Source organism: Diadema antillarum, unplaced genomic scaffold (genome assembly GCF_040938485.1).
Source record: "Diadema antillarum isolate AM-2024a unplaced genomic scaffold, OU_Dant_1.0 seq00000523_RagTag, whole genome shotgun sequence".
Lineage (NCBI taxonomy): Eukaryota > Metazoa > Echinodermata > Echinoidea > Diadematoida > Diadematidae > Diadema > Diadema antillarum.
The window spans coordinates 847,850-869,032 of NW_027271475.1; the positions used below are offsets into that span (position 1 = coordinate 847,850).

Consider the following 21,183-nt stretch of genomic DNA (forward strand, 5'->3'; position numbering starts at 1 on the left):
TAAATGCATTTCAAATTCAAGGTCCTTGCAATACTTGGTACTGTAAAACATTGTATATTCGCATCATGAAAATTTCGCGAATTGGAGCCGACGGCCTTTTTCGTAGCAAGAAATTTTTGCTAATTGCCACTGGCATCCAATGCATATTGTGTAGAAAAGAACTTTCGTGTGTGTTTTAATTTCGCGAATGTTGGCACTCACGAAATTCGTGAAATTAAAATGCACGCAAACATTCCTCATTTTACAGTATTTATTGTGTAATTTTCATCTGTTTTTATCTTGTTTTTCCCTGTAATGCAGAAGAGGCGTACCAGGTGTATAACGTTGAAGCGGCATAAGAATTTTGTAGAAGCCATCAAGAAGGTAATTCTTCCAAAGTTTCCTGTGGCATATATCTTGTCTTCAGCAATAGCATGTTTTCACCACAATAAATTTTTAGCACAATAGCAGTTTGAAGAATGAATAAACAAAGCTCTGCCATTAGTATATAATTATAAATGTGCATCTGTACTTTTTTTCTTGCACTTGTAAATGTCCCCTGGGTCACATATTCAAGAGCTTTAAGTCTGAAACTAGGAACAAGATCTGCCCCTACAGAGAATGAGAAAGATACTTCATTTCCAAGACGAGACCAATACCATCTCCTCCTAAACTGTGATTTCCAGTGACCAAAATTTAGACCATGATGGCTACCTCAACCCTGGTTGGTTCAAAGTACAAAATACAATATTGTTTTATAATACCTTTTCCCTTTTCAAGAAAACCTGTAGTCTGATTGTAACAAAACTTGGCAAGACTCATTATTAGGGGAAAATACAGTGTACACTGGTAGTTTATGTACAGTATGTGGCATGAATAAGGCATCCCTCAGGGGGTCTGGGGCATACAGGGGCATACATGTACCCCCACCTCCATATGCTGTAGACATCGTGTACGTATGTACTTCGTGATTTTTGGGGATCTTCTTCTCCACCACAAGGCATGCTAGAACTGACTAATGTATATCATCCTATTTTTGGGGTATACTTTCCCCTGTTGATCCTGTTCTTTCTGTTTATGCGCCACTATTTGAGTATGTTTATGCAACTCATATGCATGTACAAGGTTGTACAGTATACAGTGTATATGGCCCAATGTTTTGATCAGCAGGGATTTAATAGATACCCTTTTTACCAGCAGATCCGGACGTACGCAAAGTATGGTGATGCTGTGAGAAAGGAAGCAGAGGATCTCGTCAACAAGCTCAGCTGTGGAATTCAGACACCAGCTTCGAAAGTCTCCCAACATAAGCAGCAAAAAAAGCAGCATGTAAGTACATTGTACTGTCTCCTGTTTGGCCTTACCATAAATGCCATCCATTGAATATTTGCTACTGCATTCACAGGCGTGTGAGGAACTTCAGATGCTGTGTGTGTGAGAACATGCTCTCATCATTCATACATGTACTTGGCTATCAATCTCCTCACATAACTGTGTATGTAAAAGCAAAACTTCCATCGTACATACTTGGCCATCACTCTCACCATACTGTGCATGTAAGAGAGTGCTTAAGCTGCGTTTACACCATGTTCTCAGCAGCCATGGCAGTCACATTTCAAACTACCATGGACAAAATGGGATGGACGTGAGACAACGCGATGGGATGGGATAAAGCAGACGTGACAGGCCACGATTGCTTGGAATGCTGTGTCTGATTTTTTAACCCCATTTTAAGTGGGCTATTTCAGACTAAGTTTTTACTGGGGGGGGGGGGTCAATTTGACCCCCCCTTCAGATCTCGGACGCCGCGAAATTTTGCCTGAAGATAGAGCTAGATGTCAACTACAAGATTACATGGTCATACAATATAAAAATATTCGCTTTCTATTTTTAGTGAATTAATTATGCAAATTTATAAAATCATATTTTACTTAAAACTCCATTAAAAAGACTGAAGAAGTGCTAAATTTTTGTGTCAGATTTCCTCAAGACACACCCAACAATTTTCATGCAAAAGATAGGGCAGTCAATGTTAGTTTCTTTTGTTATACCCCCGCCAAATGAAGTTTGAAGGGGGTATAGGAATCAGCGGACGGTCGGGCGGTCGGGCGGTCGGTCCGTTGCAAATCTTGCGTCGTGAACTACTTCCTCAGTTTTCAACCGATTCCCATAAAACTTGGCACAGATGTGTGCCTTGGGTTGTAGATGTGCAAGACGTATTTTTTGACAGTACCCAAAAGTACGTTGCCATGGTAACGGCATATTATGGGCAAAAATGGGTACAAATCTTGCGTCGCGAACTCCTCCCACAGTTTTTGATCAATTTTTATGAAATTAGGTACAGATGTTCATCTGAATATGTTAATGTGCAAGACACATATTTCCGCAGTGGCAAAAAGTGCGTTGCCATGGTAACGGCATGTTATTGGTAAAATATAGGGCAAAATGCTTCATGGCAAAACTGCTTCATCAGTGTTCTTCCAATTCTCATGGAATTCATATTGAATGTTTGTCTTAGGATATAGGTCAGCATGACACATTTCTTGACAGTGACAAAAAGTATGTTGCCATGGTAACAGCTCACATATTATGAGCCAAAATGATGGAAAATTTTGTGTTGCAAACTACTTCCTCAGTTTTTGCCAAATTTCCATGAAACGTGGTACAGATGTGTGCCTTTGGTTGTAGATGTGCAAGATGCATTTTTCGACAGTACCCGAAAGTACGTTGCCATGGTAACGGCATATTAATGGCAGAAGATCAAGGAAAGATCTTGCGGATTTAACTACTTCCTCAGTTTTTTGACCAAAGCTTATGAAATGTTGTTTGGCGGGGGTATAACCAGTCGCTGTAGCGACATTTCTAGTTTTTAATTGTTTTGTTGAATTCTTTTGTATTTTAGTGTTTTTTCGACGTTTTGGGGTTTTTTTGCAAAAATTTGTTACAGGCACTTTTCAAGCTTATCTACATTAGAATTGATTAATTTCAATGGTTAGAAATTGAATGATCTATATTCATATCAATTTAACAAAAAAACACAGTTTGCATTGGATTTGCACACGATATCATGAATTTAAGCGGTTTTCAGGTTGACATGCGAAACATGACAGCTTAACCCTATTCCAACTGGGGGGGGGGGTCCAAATTGAACCCCCCTCGACATTTCACGCCATGATTCTGCAACGCACAAAGATTTTGCCGCATCGTTTCATTATTTTTTTCATTGAAGTCTCTGACATATTTTGAGACCAAATTTGTGACGTCCGGGTACACCGTTCTGAAGTTACGTAATGCTTTGCATACAAATGTGTATGCTTGTCAACCCGAAAACCGCTCAAATTCATGATATCGTGTGAAAATCCAATGCAAATTGTCTTCTTTTTTTTTTAATTGATGTAAATTTGATTATTTCAACTTTTAACCATTGAAATTAATCAATTCTAATGTAGATAGGTTGAAAAAGTACCTGCAACAAATTTTGGCTAAAGACAATAGAAAACAAAAGGTCGAAAAAAACATGAAATTTATAAGAAATTAACAAAACAATAAAAAACAAAAGAAAATGATTTCAATTTGCCATTTTTTTTCCAAGAAAATTGTTGGATGTGTCTTGAGGAACTCTGACACAAAAATTTAGCAGTCCTTCAGTCATTTTAACGGAGTTATAGGTGAAAATATGATTTCATGCGTAAATTGGCATAACTAATTTAGTAGTTAAATGAAAATAAGATATTTTCGAATGTTTGACCATTTAACATCTGGCTGTATGTTCAGGCCAAATTTAGCGGTGATCGCGTGATCAGCAGTTGCGATCTGAAAGGGGGGGGGGTCAAATTGACCCCCCCCCCCCAGTAAAAACTTTGTCTCAAATAGCCCAGTTAAAATAGGGTTAAGGGGAGATTGGCGGCAGGAAAAAAATATGGCTGTATATTGGAGGTGTGTGAAATACGGGTCTCTGGGGGAATGTAGGTATTATCTGCTTTTTCTTTAAAAAAAAATCATAACATGTTTGCATTATCTCATTGACATATACAATGTAGAACTTAGTGGTATAAGACCCATTTTGTGCTAATCTGGTTTTGAATTATGACTTGCTTTTATAGTTTAAGATGAAAGCCATTAGAAACATCCCCTCAAAACCAAATCTCTTTCGAGGTGGGACTTTCCCCATTCATATACGCATAATATGTGGACATACAGCATGTACATAATTATGACAATGATCTGCATGCACGCTGTACAATACAGGATTCATTGCATATTGCATGGCACAGCTTCTAATAATCAAAGTCACATTTAGGGGCGTAACATCTGGTCAGAGTGAGATATCATGTAAATGCAGTCAACCTCGCATACCTTGAATTACTGTAGACGGACTGAAGAAAATGATTCAAGGTACACAGACTCGAGGTCTGCGTACGTTGAATTTTCTTCCACTTATCTGACTTTTATCGACGTTCAACATGGTATCTACTGTTAGTGCCTTCCGATTTTTTGCATGCTTGTCAATTGGAACTGAAGCGACTTAGGGTGCGTTCGAGTGCTCTCCTAAAGCGAACTGTACTGTACCGTAGCCGCCCCAGAGGAGGGCTCAAACCCTCCTAAAGTGTACCGTACCCTACTGTACCGAGCCAAAAGTGGACCACTTCCCGATGTGCTCCAAAAGCTTACCAAAGGGTACCAAAAACTTGTTGTGAAGCATGCTCGTATCATGTGCATTACAATGCAAAGACATCATTCTCTTTGTTCGGGACAGCTGTAAGTAGTTCAAGCACCAGGTGAATGACATTCTTGCTACAAACAAGCGTGACCTTTTCTAAAAATAACTCGTGAGGTACGCTTTCTCCACAGAGCTCTCAAACGCTCCAAAACTGGCATAGTTCGGTACGGTATGCTTTGGTTAAATCAGTCTGCTTTGGTTCACTCTAGTGCACTCGAACGTACCCTTAGATAAGAATGAATTCTTTCAACACTATTTTCTGGTGGACAGTTGAATCACCTATTACCATAAAAACAAAGAGAAAATACAAGTTTGCAATCAAGTGCATGAGTTACAGGACATGCATGCTGAATATACATTTGCATCTGGATTTGAATGTGGTGTGTCTACAGTATACTGTGTATGCATTTGCCTTATAGACATACGTACATGTACACGTCATTTGGGGAAACCTGTCAAAACACAAACTAGATTTACTAAGCAGACAGTTACACAGGAATCACATTCAATTACATACAATTGTGCTTGAAAAGGGGAAAAATTTGGTAAATTACCGAAAACTCAAATAAGATACAAGTCTAAACAGGAATAAAGTAAATAATAATTGCCTGAAAAATCTTACAGCATATTCTTCAGAAACATCTAAATTTATTTGAATATACTGTTGTTAGATTGTATCTATTCTTTATCATGCTAGGCCTACTTCCAGATCATATACCACAATATTTTCATAATCGCATGGGAAAAAAGTATTCAATGCTTACATTCTCAGGGGAGAATAATGATGAAACAAACTTTGTGAGGGGAAAAAAGTTAGAAAAGCACTATGCAGGAGATTGATGTTTGGACATTAGACTGTGATTAATGCCAAAGATATAACTGTCAACACCTACGCAGGTGCACCACGATGGTAAAGAATATGCGCACAGCCTGGCATGACTATCACAATCTTGCCAGCTGTGTATTGCTTTGGGCGCACGATTGATCTGGTCTCAGACTATTTACAATCGAATGTGAAAAGTTTTGTGACATGTCTTTGCTGTCCACGCGCAATGCTTAGTGATGTTTTAATTTGGCTTTGAGCAACATGCTGGAAAAAACAAGTTAATTTAGATCAGGACATTAGATTTCCCTTTGAGGAAACCGAACTTCGAGTAAGATTTTTGAGCTATGCAAGTTTTAACGTACGGAAACTCCACAGGAAAAATTGGGACTTTCATTTTGCCTCCAAGCTATTTAAGTGATATTCGGCTAATCCGACATTAAGGTAAGCGAGGTTGACTGTATTTTGTATTGTATTGTGTTTTATTTTGTGTCTAAATAGACCATTAGATCTAATCCTGCAGGGTTTTCGATGACGTATCTGGAATGAACTCGCAAAGAATGGCACAAAAAAAGCTAGAATCGGTTCAGAGGACTGATCAGATACCAACTTGGTATCTGATTCTGTTCAATCATTGTCAAATTTGGAGAGACTCAAATTTTAGGGGATTTCATCCTTACGAGTATTGATCTAGATATCTAGATCAAGACATGAACGTGTAGATATGATTCATGTCTTCAAGATTTTGCATGATTCTGAAGATTTCTGATCGAGCTGTTCTCTTTGTTACCAGTGAGCAAGTTATGCATGGTCATAAGTTCAAATTGTAACTTGTATTTAAAGGAAGGTGTCACACAAGTAGTACTAACAGGTTAGCCTCTTTCAACCAGAGAACTGTGAATTCTTGGAGTAGCCTTAAGTTTGTCCTGATACTATCTAGGCAAAATCAATTATCTCCTTCAAGTCAAAGCTCAATGATGATTGGGAACACAAGCATAACTTATTGAATCCAGGTTGCATAAAATTGAGAACCCTGAAGATACATCCCATTGAACTCTTCGGGCTTAGTTGAGGACTGGATCTTAGAATGGCCCTGTAACGTTAGGTCCTATTAGTATAACTCCAACATTGCTAGTTTTTGACTTAGATCCTACCTGACTGGGCGTCATCATACATACATAAGTAGGACTTGGATTCTAATTCAGGGAACCTAGGCCTAGGCATAATTCAGGTATTTCAGTAGGCCTAGGCCTAGACCTTGAGCCTCGGTCTAGCTGGTCTAAGAATAGAGTACTAGTATGAAAAAAAAAAATACAACATAGCCTAGATCTAACTATAGGATAGAGTTCCAAAAATGATAGAAATGTTCTAATTCTACATCATGACTATGGCCTGGCTGGCCCCGTACTGATACTGGTACAACAAGCCTTTAGGCCTACCAGTACCTTCCCTAGCTAGCATGTTAGTCAGACCCTACATCTCTAAACCATCTTTTACTAGGTGCTACAGTAGATCTAGAATTCTAACTAGATTAGAATCTATCTTCTTAAACATTTCTAGCTGAACTGTGATCTAGTACTAGACCTCTAGTAGTTTGTACTACTACTTGTAGTCTACTTAGGTGCTAGGGCCTACTAGACTCTAGAGGCTAAGTTACTGGTAGTACTTTGGCCTTGGCTTCGTAATTGCTATTAAGAGTCTATTACTATCAGTGTCACTAACTTCTAGTAGGTCTAGGCCCTAGATACCGAAAGCAATAAAGGCTAGGATATAGTTCTGTGTCTGCTCAGAAAGACCTATAATGTAGACCTATCTATAATAGGCCCTAGATCTAGTCTGTCTAGGTAGAGGTCTCGTACAAGTTGTAGAGATAGACACTAGGTCCTTATAGTCAATAAATAATAGGCACAGGTCGAAGGTCATGCTTGAATGGGCCCTTGTGAATATATTTATGTTTTCCCTGCTTCCAACTAAAGAATATGTTGTATGGTACATAGAATGCACGTCCTTTGTGAAACCAGTTGTATCCAATTTTGACCAGTATATATATTGTTCTACTACAGAAATACCAAAATCTGTTCTTTTATTGAAGTGACATTAATCATCCATTATTACGGTTACCGTAGATAACTCGGGGAAACACATGATTCCTCAGAAGGTTGTAATTTAATCTTATTATAAATATAGACTGACGGGAGTGGAATGTTCGATAGTTTTTGTACAACCTTAGTGAAAATCTTATTCCTCGTCATGTAATAACACCATAGTGTTGATCTGCAAAGTATACTTCCAGGATGACAGTTTCCTTTCCAGACGATGTTTTGTTGATTCTTTTAAGCCCAAGTCTATAATGTAATGTGTACATCTCTCCCATGGAATTTTTTGCATGCTTATTACTTCACTCTTTTACCATATAATAGCAGAATATAATCTATTTCTATTTATGCTGGAAATATCAAATGAATCATTCTCTATGGTAATCTCTCTTTTCCTCTTGCTCTCTTTTCTTTATTGCCTCCCCTCTGCTCCTTGTGTTCATCTCCCTCTCTCCCTCTACACTTCGTACAAATGATCTTATTGCATCTGGCCCTCTTTTTTTCTTTCCATATACATATATATGTGTATATATATTTGTATGGAAAGAAAAAATATATATACAAGCTGTATGTGTATTTATATGAGTGTATATCTGTATATTGTGATTCTATCACCTATGACAATTTCAACATAATGTAGTGCCAATGTTATAATTGCCTCGTATTGCACATAACACAACCATTGTATGATTTTACTTTTCTTATCTCACTTCACTGCCATAGTCAGCTGACCAGTCAAAGGGTGCCTCTTCAGCTCGATCTCCTACTCTTCCTGGATCTTGCCAGTCAAAGGAATCTTCAGCGGTATCTCTCACTATCCCTCAGTCTTGCCAGTCGGAGGAGCCTTCAGCAGCATCTCGTACTCTTCAAATTTCTTGCCAGTCACAAGAAGAATCTTTGTTGGTGAACACGTATAGTGATTCTAGTGTTTTGTCTGCTGGTGACAGTGAAGAGGATGATTCATATGCACTTTCTGTACCCAAAAGGAGGCGGTTAAATGTTCCGAGATATAACCATGATGGAGAGGATGATAGCAGTGATCCAAGCTATACTCCATCGGATTCTGGTTCACATGATGAAGGGAGTGATGATTTCTCATTAACAGATTCACTAACAACTCGCAAAGAGTCAGAAGTCAGCAATGAAGAGAAAGCATTGTACGGTAAATCTTGTACAGTCAGTAGTTTCACAGCAGAAACTTCTTCAGAACAAGAACCATGTGGTGATAAGAAAACAGCCTACAAGAAGCCATACAGATATTGTATCTATTGTAGTCAGTTCAAGTCAAAATTATCAGATCATCTTATCAAGAAACACAAAGATGAAGAGAGAGTGAGAAACGCCCTTCATCTCTCAAAGAAACAAAGAATGGAAGAATTTAATCGCATTAAGAAAGAAGGGACCTTGGAAGTGTATAAACAGAATGTGAGAGATGGTGATTCATTGTGTGAAAGGGAAAGGGTATCCTCACAGAACACGGATGTTCTCATCTGTGGATTATGCTCTGGTGTTTATGCTGTGAGCTACATGAAGAGACATAAGCGGGTGTGTGAAAAGTCATCAAATTCCAGCTGTCCTAGCTGAACATTCCAGCATCCCTTCTTAAAGTGGTCTAACATGCAGATGCCCAGTTTGTCAGTGAAGTGTTGGGTAAATTCAGGAAAGATGAGGTTGGCATATGATGTCAGCAAGATGCTGTCCTTGGAGACATTGGACGGAGACTGTGGACAAAGCAAATAAAGAAGATGAACAAGATGTGAGAAATTCAGTCATGACTGACATGAGGTGGCTGGCAGGGCTCTACCTCTCCATGAAGGATGCTCAGGAGAAATTTGGACCTTTACCAGTAAATGCCCAGAATGTGTCAGACTTGTTTCAAAGGTCAAACCTTAGGCACCTTGAAGAGGCTGTAGAGAAGTTCACAGAGAGTGAAAAGGGTAGTGAAGGTGTTAGCATCAAGGCAGGCCTAAAGGTGGGTTTCTTTTAATTGCTAAAATCATCTAGCAAGATCCTCAAAGCTTTGTTTTTCATGGATAACCAAGACCCAGAGGCAGAGCAGTTAGACAAGTTCACAGCTATCATTGCATGGACTTGCAAGGCAACAGACGAGTGTCTTTGGCAATGCCACGTACCAACTCAACTGGAATAGAGAGGGAAAGTTGAGAAGGCCTAGTGGCCAGTCTCTGGAATCGGATATAAAGGTCCCCAGAGATTACACAACTTGCAGAATTGATGAGCTTGTTGAAAACAAGTTTGCATTCATTGACAAGCTTTACTTTGTCAAACTTTGCAACTGTGTAGTGGCACGACTGACTTTGTTCAATGCAAGACGATGAGGGGAGCCCAGCCATCTGTGCATGAAATGCTGCCAGGATGCGAAAGCAGGAGCGTGACTCGACAGACAGCAACTAGACAATTTGGATCCAATTGATGAGGTTTTTGCACAGCACTTGCGCGTGGGGTATCAGGCAAGAAAAGGGATGCACATTGTGCCCTCCTCCCCCCCTTTCCAAGAGACACACATGAGGCATTAGACATGCTGATTGATGGGAACATTCACTCAACTGCATCTTAAGAGACAACAGGTATCTCTTACCAACAACAAGTGGGACAAATTACCATGTCTCTGGCTGTTACGTTCTACATGTAGTTAACATCTGTGAAAAGGTTGTTGAAGGAGATCACACTTTCAAGCACCTTGGACACTCTGAGTAAACAAGTCAGCATGTCTATTAAGCCCCTGCTAGGCATCAAAGAAATCATGGTGGTAAGGCGACAACTCCAATGCATAGACACCAATCAGGTGAGTTTTTAATACTTACCCTTTCACTTGCTCAAGATGAATAAAAAGTCCATTTTTGTCGAGCCCACCGGAGGTGAGGGGAGACTATAAAGGGATCACTTGCGCATCTGTCTGTCCCTCCGTCTGTCTGTTGTCCATCCGTCATCTGTCCTTAATGCCACAAGACTTGAATAACTCCTAAAGAGTGGTTAATATACAAAGTTACACATTTTACCAAACATGAAGGTCACCTGAAGGTCAAAAGTCACAGGCATTGATCAATGAACTTTAGGGCCCAATGTTGAGTTTTTACGGTGGGTTTGATTATGGCTCATAACATTTGATGTATACTGTAAAACGAAGAATGTTTGAGTGCTTTTTAATTTCAAGAATTTTGCGAGCGCCGCGATTCGCGAAATTAAAATGCATGCGAAAGTAAAGTAAAAAAGGACGACAGGACGTGGAAGATTACCTGGGAGCAGAAGGCTCTCTAAGACCAGGACTAAGGTAATGACTGGTAATGACTCTCCCTAGTCTGGTTCAGTTTCAAGGTGCTCAATGATGTCCTGGCAAACTTGCATGTGTCAATTCTTTTGGTCATCACTCTGGAGTTTTGGCACCATCTTTGCGCAGATATTCCGTGTGTCCAGATCTTCAGCGAGAATCTTCCAGACGCTGTCCAGATTTATACCCAGCTCATTTGCCATCATTTGAACAGTCAGCCAAAGATCGCCATGTACCGTCTGCCTGACATGGTCAATGTTGACCTCAGTCCTGGTTGTTGAGGGCCTTCCGCCCCTAGGGTAATCTTCCACACTCTCTCGTCCTTCTTTAAACCTTTTACACCACTCAAAAACGTGTGTGTGTCATTGTGTCATCTCCGTAAACTTGCTGCAGCAATCTCAGCGCTTCTGATTGCATTTTCCCCAACCGTAACCGTAACGAAACTTCTAGTTTGTTCATTGCTCTGTATGCTCATTGCTGAACAACCTGAAACAGAAGATGTGTGTATATAAAACTAGAAAAGCACTCTGAGAGCGCAGACCTCTGCCAAGCAGCTACTTTCCACCAATGATCTTGCTCTTCCCAAAGAGATTTTTGCCCTCTCTACTGCTGGCGAAAAGCTCTTTCGGCTCTTCCATAGATATCACTCATTTCCACCCATACAATGTAGGTATACATGCTGAAAAATCGCCGGATTTCCCAATATAGAAGCTTTTGTTACACACGTACGTCATAAACTCTCAGCTGCACGACACACCTTGCTTTAGCAGAAATTAGAACACGCACTTTTAGTGTTTGAAAACCTCAAAAATGTGCAGCTTGAACTCTCAAATTCATTGACCCTACTTGTCAACACACCAAAAATCCTCCAAAACTCCCCCCCCCCAAAAAAAAAAAAATCGGATCACTACCAAAATTTGTTACTTTTACATTTGTTACTTGTGTCATTATCAACCTTTCCCGTAAGTTTCATCCAAATCCGTTCACAAATTTTTGAGTTATTTTGCACACAGACAAACAAACCAACAAACCAAGGGTAATGAAAACATAACCTCCTCCCTTAGCGGAGGTAATTATGTAGACAAAAATCTGATGGCTGCAGAAAGCTAGAATCACAGTTTAATAATCGAGATAGATTGTGAAAATCCTGAGTCTGAAGTTTGGGTTTGAAATAAATCTTTAATGATGCCAGTCCTGGAACTTTTCTGACATACCTCAAAGATCTCATGACACATACTATCAGGGTGTTCTCTTTACTGTTTAATGCGAATTTGTAGCATCATCGCACTTGCTATGACACAGTAAATGATTGTTGCTATACCTCTAGTATTGCTGCAAATGTGATATGGCCGCTGCTTGTGATGTACTGATTTTTATTCGGATTTTATATACATTAGTTGTTATTGTTGGATTTCACAGGCAAGCAAAGTGCCATTTGTTTTTTTTGCAAGTGCCCGATATGTTTTGATGCAAAGGTACAATTCTTTACTTTCACTGTGTTGAAAAAAGATTCATGTTTCTCTGCTGGACAAAACGTTTGCTTCCAATTAAAGCAGGAAAGAAATAGCTTCACTTGAAATGGCTGCACTTCGTTGTTCTTTTGTTCGTTGTATGCCTCCGCCATATAAGGTGCTGCTGGAAGCATAATTTTTCGGGTTGTCCTCCACCTGTCTGTTAGGTCTGAATGCTGATAGTAAGCAAATACTCAATGTTGGTGAAGGTGATGGGACAAACTATAATCATTTGTAGCGATAAAGCGATCTGGATGCAGCTATCTTTCCTAAGCGCAGCTGAGGAAAGATTGCTACATATATTCAGATCACCGACGTAGTGATATTGTCTCATTGCCTGAAACCAAAAGTTGATTACTTGCTTTATGTTCTACATCTATATTTCCATTTTATTTCACACTTGAAACCATTTTAACTGTCTAAGAAAAAATATGATTGAAAATCTATGGAACAAGAAGGGGGGAGAACAACACAGGTAGTTAGAATGTCTACATGAAAACTGCAGATCAAACGTTTAGGTCTAGCTAGAGTCTACACCTATCCTTGGTAGGCAGAGACTCCAACTCTCCCATTTTCGACGGGAGATCTCCCGCCGAAAACCCATTTTTGCAAAATCTCCCGTTCTCCTGCTTGAGATTTAATTTCTCCCGCCCTGGCTCTGTGTCTCCCGTTGGAAAGGATTTCTTACTTATTGCTATTGTATGTTGTCAATATAAGCCTTAGATAGCACCAGAGAGCATCTAGAACCCTAGGAACTTGGTGCTTCGCACACATCAACTTGGAGTCTCCCGTTTGCTAGGGGTTTCAGGCGGGAGAATCTCCAGATCAGAAGGTGCTTTGGGTTGGAGTCTCTGGGTAGGTAGGCCTATAGCCATTATAGGCTACGTTCACATAGCAATCCTTACATTTAACATTCGAAAGCATGAATGAGGCAAAACTTCCACAAAAGGCAACTGTAAACAGGTCAAATGACGCAAACTCACCACTAGACTACCATGACCATGTACATGCACAGTAGGTAACATACAAGTCAGCTGTAAATGTAGCTGACCGCACAGGGCATCGTGGCACCAAAGTAAGAATGCAATGCACTGTGTACTGTCATGATGATAGTACACAGTGCATTTATGATAACAATTTGGGCTTAAAAGAAAAAATTGGATGGGGGATTTATATCATTTGGGCTTAAAAGAGAAACATTTGGGCCTACATGAGAAATGTATAACGACAATTTGGGCTTAAAGAAGATAGATTGAAAGGGAATTTATAACTCAGGCTTTAAGGAGAAACATTAAATGTATTATGATAATTTTGGCTTAAAGAAGAAACTTCGTATGCAAGGGTAATCAGCACGTTGATTATTCGAGCAACAGTTCAAAAGATGTGTCTCAAAGGACAAGATTAATACGCAACACGTATTGGTCGCTGAAGTCACGATGCTCATTGGTCATTGCAGTCCGTAGAGTTGTGATTGGCTGATAGTCTGAAATGAGATCATGCTTTTCCTGAGTATATTAAGTCAAGTGAGATCTGACATGTTTTATAATTTCAATTCTTCTCCAAGCTTGAACCATCCTCACAGCCTTTATAGCTTATAGTGTTACATTCAGTGCTACGCGTACATGGCCCAAAACCACTATTTCGGCACAATTGGACAATCACAAAACGGGAAAATTAAAGTTGTTAGAATAGGTTTCATTTTTATACCAATCCACGAGACAAATATTCAAGTTTGTAGTTGAAAAATATGAACACATAGTTTTGCTTTATTTTAAAGGTGTGATAATTTCTTTCATGGGGCATAAATTTCACCATGTAACATACGTTACCATGTCATTCTATTTTAAATGCATTAAGATTGGTGACTACATTCTATGATTGAGATAATTATGCGTCAGATGTGAAGTATACCATCGGCTGCATGTTTGTAAATGCTGCCTGCAGATGGGAAGGATGGCAAATGACCTGTATGCTATACTGAACACACCATGTCCTATTGTGTTAAACCTTAGACAGGTAATGTTAATTTGTTTTCTCGATAATTTGACGTCAGACTTTCTTCAGAAAATATTTTCAACATTTATCAGTCCCAAATTGCCAGCTAATTCTTGAGTATCATCGATGAAACATGTGAAACTATGTGCGCAAAAATATAGTCGTTAGATTCCAAGTAACGTATGTTTCACGTTAATGTAACGTAAGTTAAGACAATACTACTACATGTGCAGCAAATTTTGGAACATTTTCTTTTTGGTTTTTGTATATATTCTTACACTAATTTCTCTTCAACTTTAAGTGAACGAATATTATGACACGATGTCGCAATATCATGGCGATACAATTCTCAAAAATAACATTTAAAATAGTTGTAAAACTGCAAGACTTTATAACATGTCCTCATGTAAACTCTTCAGTAGAACAGTAATCCGTAACTGTTGATATTTTGAAGACAATTGGCTTCATACTTATGAATTTATGGCATTGAAATGATAAGAGTTGGGAACATGCTGTTTCGTGCCTTAACGGATGAAAATATTGTCATGATGCACGTGTGATATAAAACGAGTGGTGGGTAACATAGGTTTCACTTTAATTTTATCATAATGAAAGTTTTCGTATGCTTGATGTCTTGTGACTTGTTATCTTCATATTGATGTCTTGTATCTTGTTATCTTCATGCTGTTGAAAGATATGTTTCGAATCCATAACTTTGCAGACTCATCAGCTGTCGCAACAGTTACTCTATGCAGGAACAGTTTGAAAATAGCAGTTGCAATAAAATAGTATTCACAAAATTTTTAACACTTGTATGAAACAAGAAACGGCAGAAACGAGATGATTACTCTGTTAAAGTGCTTCATAATGAACAATAACGCCGTATTGCTTGTATTTAAAATGTCTGAACTCGGTAAACAAGAGATAGGGAAAGAAGGAACGGAGAAATGTTCTTTGTTAACTAAATAAATGACCACTTTACTAGGTTGACTATGGCAAAATGAGGTCCATGAAATAACGTCAAATTACACTGTTTCATTAGCACAATACTGGGTAGGATGAATGAAATTGTCATTAGTAAAATGATGTACTCGATTTTCCTTGTTATGTATGCATAAAACAGTATAATCCACAAGGATAACAAGAATAACAAATCTTGCATTAATAATTCTTGCCGTATCTTGAAATTGTCTCCAGGAAAAATGTTTTGAATCTTTAAAAAGAAAAGTGAAAGGACAAGTTGCGATACATGCACAACAAAGGTACTGATAATGATTATAGGCATGTAGGCCCGTAAGTAGGATTTTTATGGGGTGGGGAAATGGGGTCAGGAGTTAGAAAAAGTCGACCACTTCCAGTTTTAATCTCCTGACGGGCAGAAAAATAAAAAGCTCGCGTGCCTTTGGGTTTTTTTTTTTTTTTTGTTTTTTTTTTTTGGTTTCATTTCTTTTGCCGGGTTTCATCGACTGACAAGCAAGAAAAAAAAAATGAAAGAAAAGAAAACTGAAGAAATATTTTTAAAAAAAAGGCTTCAGCTCAATTCGATGCTGCCAATACAAGCCCAGTTTCATGTTTGTTTGTTTTTTTAATTTCAAACGGGGGAGGGTGAGTCCGCGATTCAGTTTTATTCTTTTTATTTCCTTTTGTTTATATTTTGACTGCTGGCAAAGGGGCGGGGGACCCTGAACCCCCTCCCCTTTAATTACCCTGATAAAAGATATGTGACTTTGCTTCTTTTCTTTGTTCTTTATGAGACGGGCATAAGTTTTTTTAAAAATCTTTGCTTAGATATATGCTTTTTCGCCATTCTGATTACAGCTGACACGTTCCCTTTATATGGGGTTTTAATCCTAGCACTGCTCTTCCCCATTGCAACTTGGCATATTAACTTCAACGAGAAGGAAGAACAAAAAATGTTAATGTCTTACACATGTAGCTTACTGAAACATTTATTACTATAATTACTATTATCATTATCATTATCATTATTATTCTCATGTAGGCCTGATCTATGATGGTAACAGTAATAGTTGAAATTACATTTCTCTAATGCACTGTATTTTTGTTGCCTTTTCTTCATTCAAAATGTGTTTTTCTTCACTTTGAGATCATCAACGACATTACGACAGAAATCATAAGTTTATTTTCTCCGTTAAAAATAGCCAGGGAGTAAGTCACCATATTGGTTTATGATAACCAAAGATAAATATAATTGAAAAGACGTATTTCCCTACAGAATTCCTTCAACAATAGTTCTAGAACAATTAAATGTTATTTTTATCCACGCACATTCTCTAAAATATCCTTTTTCAATGACATGAATTGACGAAACTTACGTTACCAAAACTAGAAACTTACGTTACTACATTAATGCAGGGACCTGGTCCACTAGTTTTGAAGTAGAGATCTGTGTAATCTCTAATTTTCTTAGCTATTCATTGAATTTTCTTAAAACAATGTTAAATTCATTGCTTATACCTGAAATATGACATCATTAAAGCCAAGTTGAACATCAACGCCCACCAAACGATTTTTTAAAAGATACTATGATTATGTCCCCTTTTACTGCATCCTCCAAACAAACAAGAACATACAGCTGTAAGTGAAGTTATGTTTTGACGTAGAAATTCATCAACATCATAACTGCAACAATTGAATTGTCTCAGATTAAATGGGCTTTTCCGTAGATTGTCTGTTATTAACATTACAACATCTTGAAACTTACGTTACCAAAATTTAAAACATACGTTACTTAATAAATTGAGTGATTTATTTCAAAAGAATATTTTGTTGAGGCGGCCATATTGGGAATTCAAAATGGCGGCCATTCGATGTTTGTCAGACACTTCAATTCAACCTGTTATCAAATTCAATATATGTCAAAATGCTCGTGTGTACCAAACTTTGGTGCCACAGGTCATTCAGAACTGAAGATAGCGATCTTTAAATGTTTTGTGATGGCGGCCATATTGAAATTCAAAATGGCGGCCGACCCCGTGGTCAGATCTCTTGGATCCGGCAATATTTGAAATCAGCGCCCCAAAATACCCGCATATACAAAATTTCATACTTTCCGCCGGATGTGAGCATCTCGACCAAATTTTGTTATAAGTACATATCTGCCCCACTATTACCTTGATTAAAGCTAATGAACATTCTATGTTTGATGTTGTTGGTTGCATGTGTGGGTGTGTGTGCATGTTTTAAATGTCGTGTTGCATGTTGATTATCTGCAAAATGTGCACGCAATTCAGGTATTTCAAACTGATCGCAATAGTTGTTTATTTACTTGTGCCGGAACAGCACCAAGGAAAGTTAATGCTCATTAGCACTAGGATTGCCATGGCAATATTTGTTTATGCCTCCGCAACGAAGTGGCCGGAGGCATTATGTTTTCGGGTCGTCCGTCCGTCCGTCCGTCCGTCCGTCCGTCCGTCTGTCCGTCCGTCCGTCCGTCCGTCTGTACGTCCGTACGTCCGTCCGTCCCGTTTTGTTTTTGTCGATATCTCAAGAACCGTGTGGTGGTTTTACATCAAACTTGGTATGAGGGTATATCCTTGGGGGATAATACTTTGTGTGGATTTTAGGGTCACAGGGTCAAAGGTCAAAGGTCACAGGTTATTTTGTGAAAAAAATTGAAATTTCATGTTTTTCTCCATATCTCGCAAATGGTTCAAGGTATCTTCATGGAACTTAGTATATATGCTTGTACCGATGGGCAGTGATTATCTAGGGAAGTTGGGGGTCATGGGTCAAAGGTCACGGGGTCAAAGGTCAAGGTCAACTCAAAATATCACTACTTTCCTTAAAATGCAATATGCCTGAAGGTTTTTTTTTTAACTTGATGTATGGCATGTATTACCCTATATATATTGTTGGGGAAGTTTCTTGCCAAAAGGTCAAAGGTCAAAAGGTAAAAGGTCAAGTGAAAGTGCTAAATTGCACTTTTTCCTCCATATCTCGAAAGTAACTCAAGGTGTCATCATGAAACTTACATATTTATGCATGTTCAACCTAACAGTGATTCTCTTTGGAACTGTGAGGTCAAAGGTCAAAGGCCAGGTTTAGATAATGCTATTTTCCCATTTGATACTGAAATTATACTTTTTCTCAATACCTTGAAAATTACTCAATGCATAAACTTATAAAAGGGTCAAAAGTCAAGTAAAAATCATCAGTTCCCCAAATACCTTCACTCTGACATTTTAATCATTCATCCAATTGAACCTAGTTCTAGGAAAGTGAACATTCAGCACATTTGTGTCAAACCTGTCATTTTAATATTTTGCCAAAATTTGTGAAACTGTCATCACACATTGTCAAGACATTGTACTATAGACCTATTAGGAGAACCATGCATTATGGCGGAGGCATATCAGTAGCCGTAGCGATATATCTAGTTTAATAATTTTTTTGTCGATTTAAAAATCTGACTCGGCATCAAAGGCCTGTCACATTTGCCTATCCTGTCTTACCTTCACCACGTTGTTTCACGTCCATCCAGCTAAGCGTTTTGTCCACATTGGCCTGTAATGGAGCTGCTGTGAACATGGTGTAAATGCAGCATAGAGTGTATCATCTTGCTTTTTTTAGACAGATGTCTTTCTCTTCGCATGTTGCATTTCGTGCGAGTGTTAGTGTGACAATTGTGAAATGCAATACAAATTAGAGCTCTGTTTTTGGTGTAAGCATTCACTGCAAAACCTCTTTTTTAATGTCATATTATCATTTCCATTTCCATGTACATTAAATTCGTAGTCATTTGAAATGTCTTGTGCATATTTGTATATTGTAATTTGTCAGTTCTACCCTGAAGTGTTTATGATGTGAGTGATGATAATGTAAAATGTGTTTTTATGCCTCCGCCACGAAGTGTCGCCAGAGGCATTATTTTTTTCGGGTTGTCTGTCCTTCCGTCCGTAATGAATTTTGTGGACAGCGTAACTAAAAAAATGTTTTAAGGTATCCTAATGAGACTTGGTATGTATATGCATGAGTGGACGAAGTTGTGCCTATCAGCTTTGGGGGGGGGGGGGGGCATGTTCAAGGTCAAAGGGGCAAAAGGTCAAGGTCAAATGCTCAAAATTTCACTATTTCCCCTATATTTACACGTATGCAATGCCTGGATTTTTTTTCTTGAAACTTGGTGTATACATGTAATACAAAATAAAGATTCTGCTGAGAGAGTTTCAAGTCATGAGGTCAAAGGTCAGAGGTCAAGTGAAAATGTTAAAATTTCACTTTTTGCTCCATATTTTAGAAATGGTTGAAGCTACATGTATCTTCATAGAATATATGCATGTACGGACTAGCAGTGAGTATCCCAGAATGTGGAGTCATGGGTCAAAGGTCACGGTCAACTCCTCATAATTTCACTTTTTCCCTCATATTTAAATGCAATACTTGCCAGATTTTCCTTCAAACTTATCATGTATAACCCGGAATATTCTCTTGGAAGTTTCTTGCCCTAAAGTCAGAGGTCGAGTGAAAGGGCGAAATGTCATTTCTTGGTCCATATCTCGAAAGTGACTTAAGGTATCATCATGAAACTTAGTACATATATCTATGCATGTTCTACCTGACAGTGATTCTCTTGGGAATTTTAGGGTCGAAGGGTCAAAGTTCCAGGGTCAAAAGTCAAGTTAAAATGCAATTATTTTACTATTTGATGGTGAAATTCACTTTTCTCCACACCTTGAAAATTTAATCAATGCATAGACTTATTAACAAAGGGTCAAAGTGAGGTAAAAATCCTCAAATTCCCAAATGACTGCACTCGTAGGCAGAATAGCCATTCATCCAATTAAACCTAGTTCAAGGAAAGTGAACATTCAACACATTTGTGACCAACTTGTCAATTTAATATTTTGCCAGTTATTTGAAACTCATCACACATTGTCAAGACATTGACCTATTAGGAGAACCATGCATTAGGGCGGAGGCATACTAGTCGCCATAGCAACATTTCTAGTTTAATGTTCTGCAGAAGAGGTGCTGAGCATGATGTTAGAAATATATTGTACATAAAAAAACCAAGCAAACATATGTATACATACAAGCAGCTCGCTTTTTAAGGCAGATCATCTAACCTTGTAAATATCCGCGTGGGCTATCACCATGCAGTGGTTCTCGTGAATAATGAAAGAAATAAAAAAAAGGGAAAAAAACACACACAAACCCCTACACTGAGATAGTCTCACACACTAAGATCCAACATTTCAAGACTCTTGAAGCAAAATATTAACTGGAACAACAACAGACATGCCGTCAATCCCTCGTTTGAGGCGAGTCCCCAACTGGGGCATACCCAAAGTGGGGTGCGTATATTTGTCGTTTGGGAGTTGGGAGTCGAAGGACTTGTCCATTGCAAATAAACTTTCTGCTCAGGCGTGACAAACCTGGAGGCCAAGCCAGGGTTTGATGACTCCAGCAGCTGTCGTATTACGTAAGAGCATGATAAGGATATCTGCCTGTGGCAGACCATTCAAAGTGAAGTCAATTTTCTCTATTCTTTTTAAAGTTTTCAATTTTATATTCTATTGAGAAATTCTATGGTCATCCATTTTACATTTCGAACGGAAAAAATTGACCCGTAAATAACGAAAATACAGGAATAAGAAGGAGAGCATTGCCAGTTTGCCGGTGCTATTTGGCAGTGAGTTACAACGGGGAGGTGAGACTACTCCCTGGTTACAATCAGCCTGCTGACTGGATCGTTGAGAAAGCAGCTGTCGTATTACGTAAGAGCATGATAAGGATATCTGCCTGTGGCA

At 38.6% G+C, this 21,183-nt stretch overlaps 1 protein-coding gene across 1 annotated transcript in view; it reads left to right on the plus strand.

The window, feature by feature from the left end:
* The first annotated feature begins 299 nt into the window (after window positions 1–299).
* The window catches only part of LOC139734357 (uncharacterized), a 41,947-nt gene continuing 21,063 nt past the window's right edge, over window positions 300–21,183 (plus strand). Inside the window, exons 1-2 of the mRNA XM_071645149.1 lie at window positions 300–363; window positions 1,180–1,308. The gene's annotated coding sequence lies outside the window, so the exon portion shown is untranslated. The remainder of the gene's footprint in view (window positions 364–1,179; window positions 1,309–21,183) is intronic.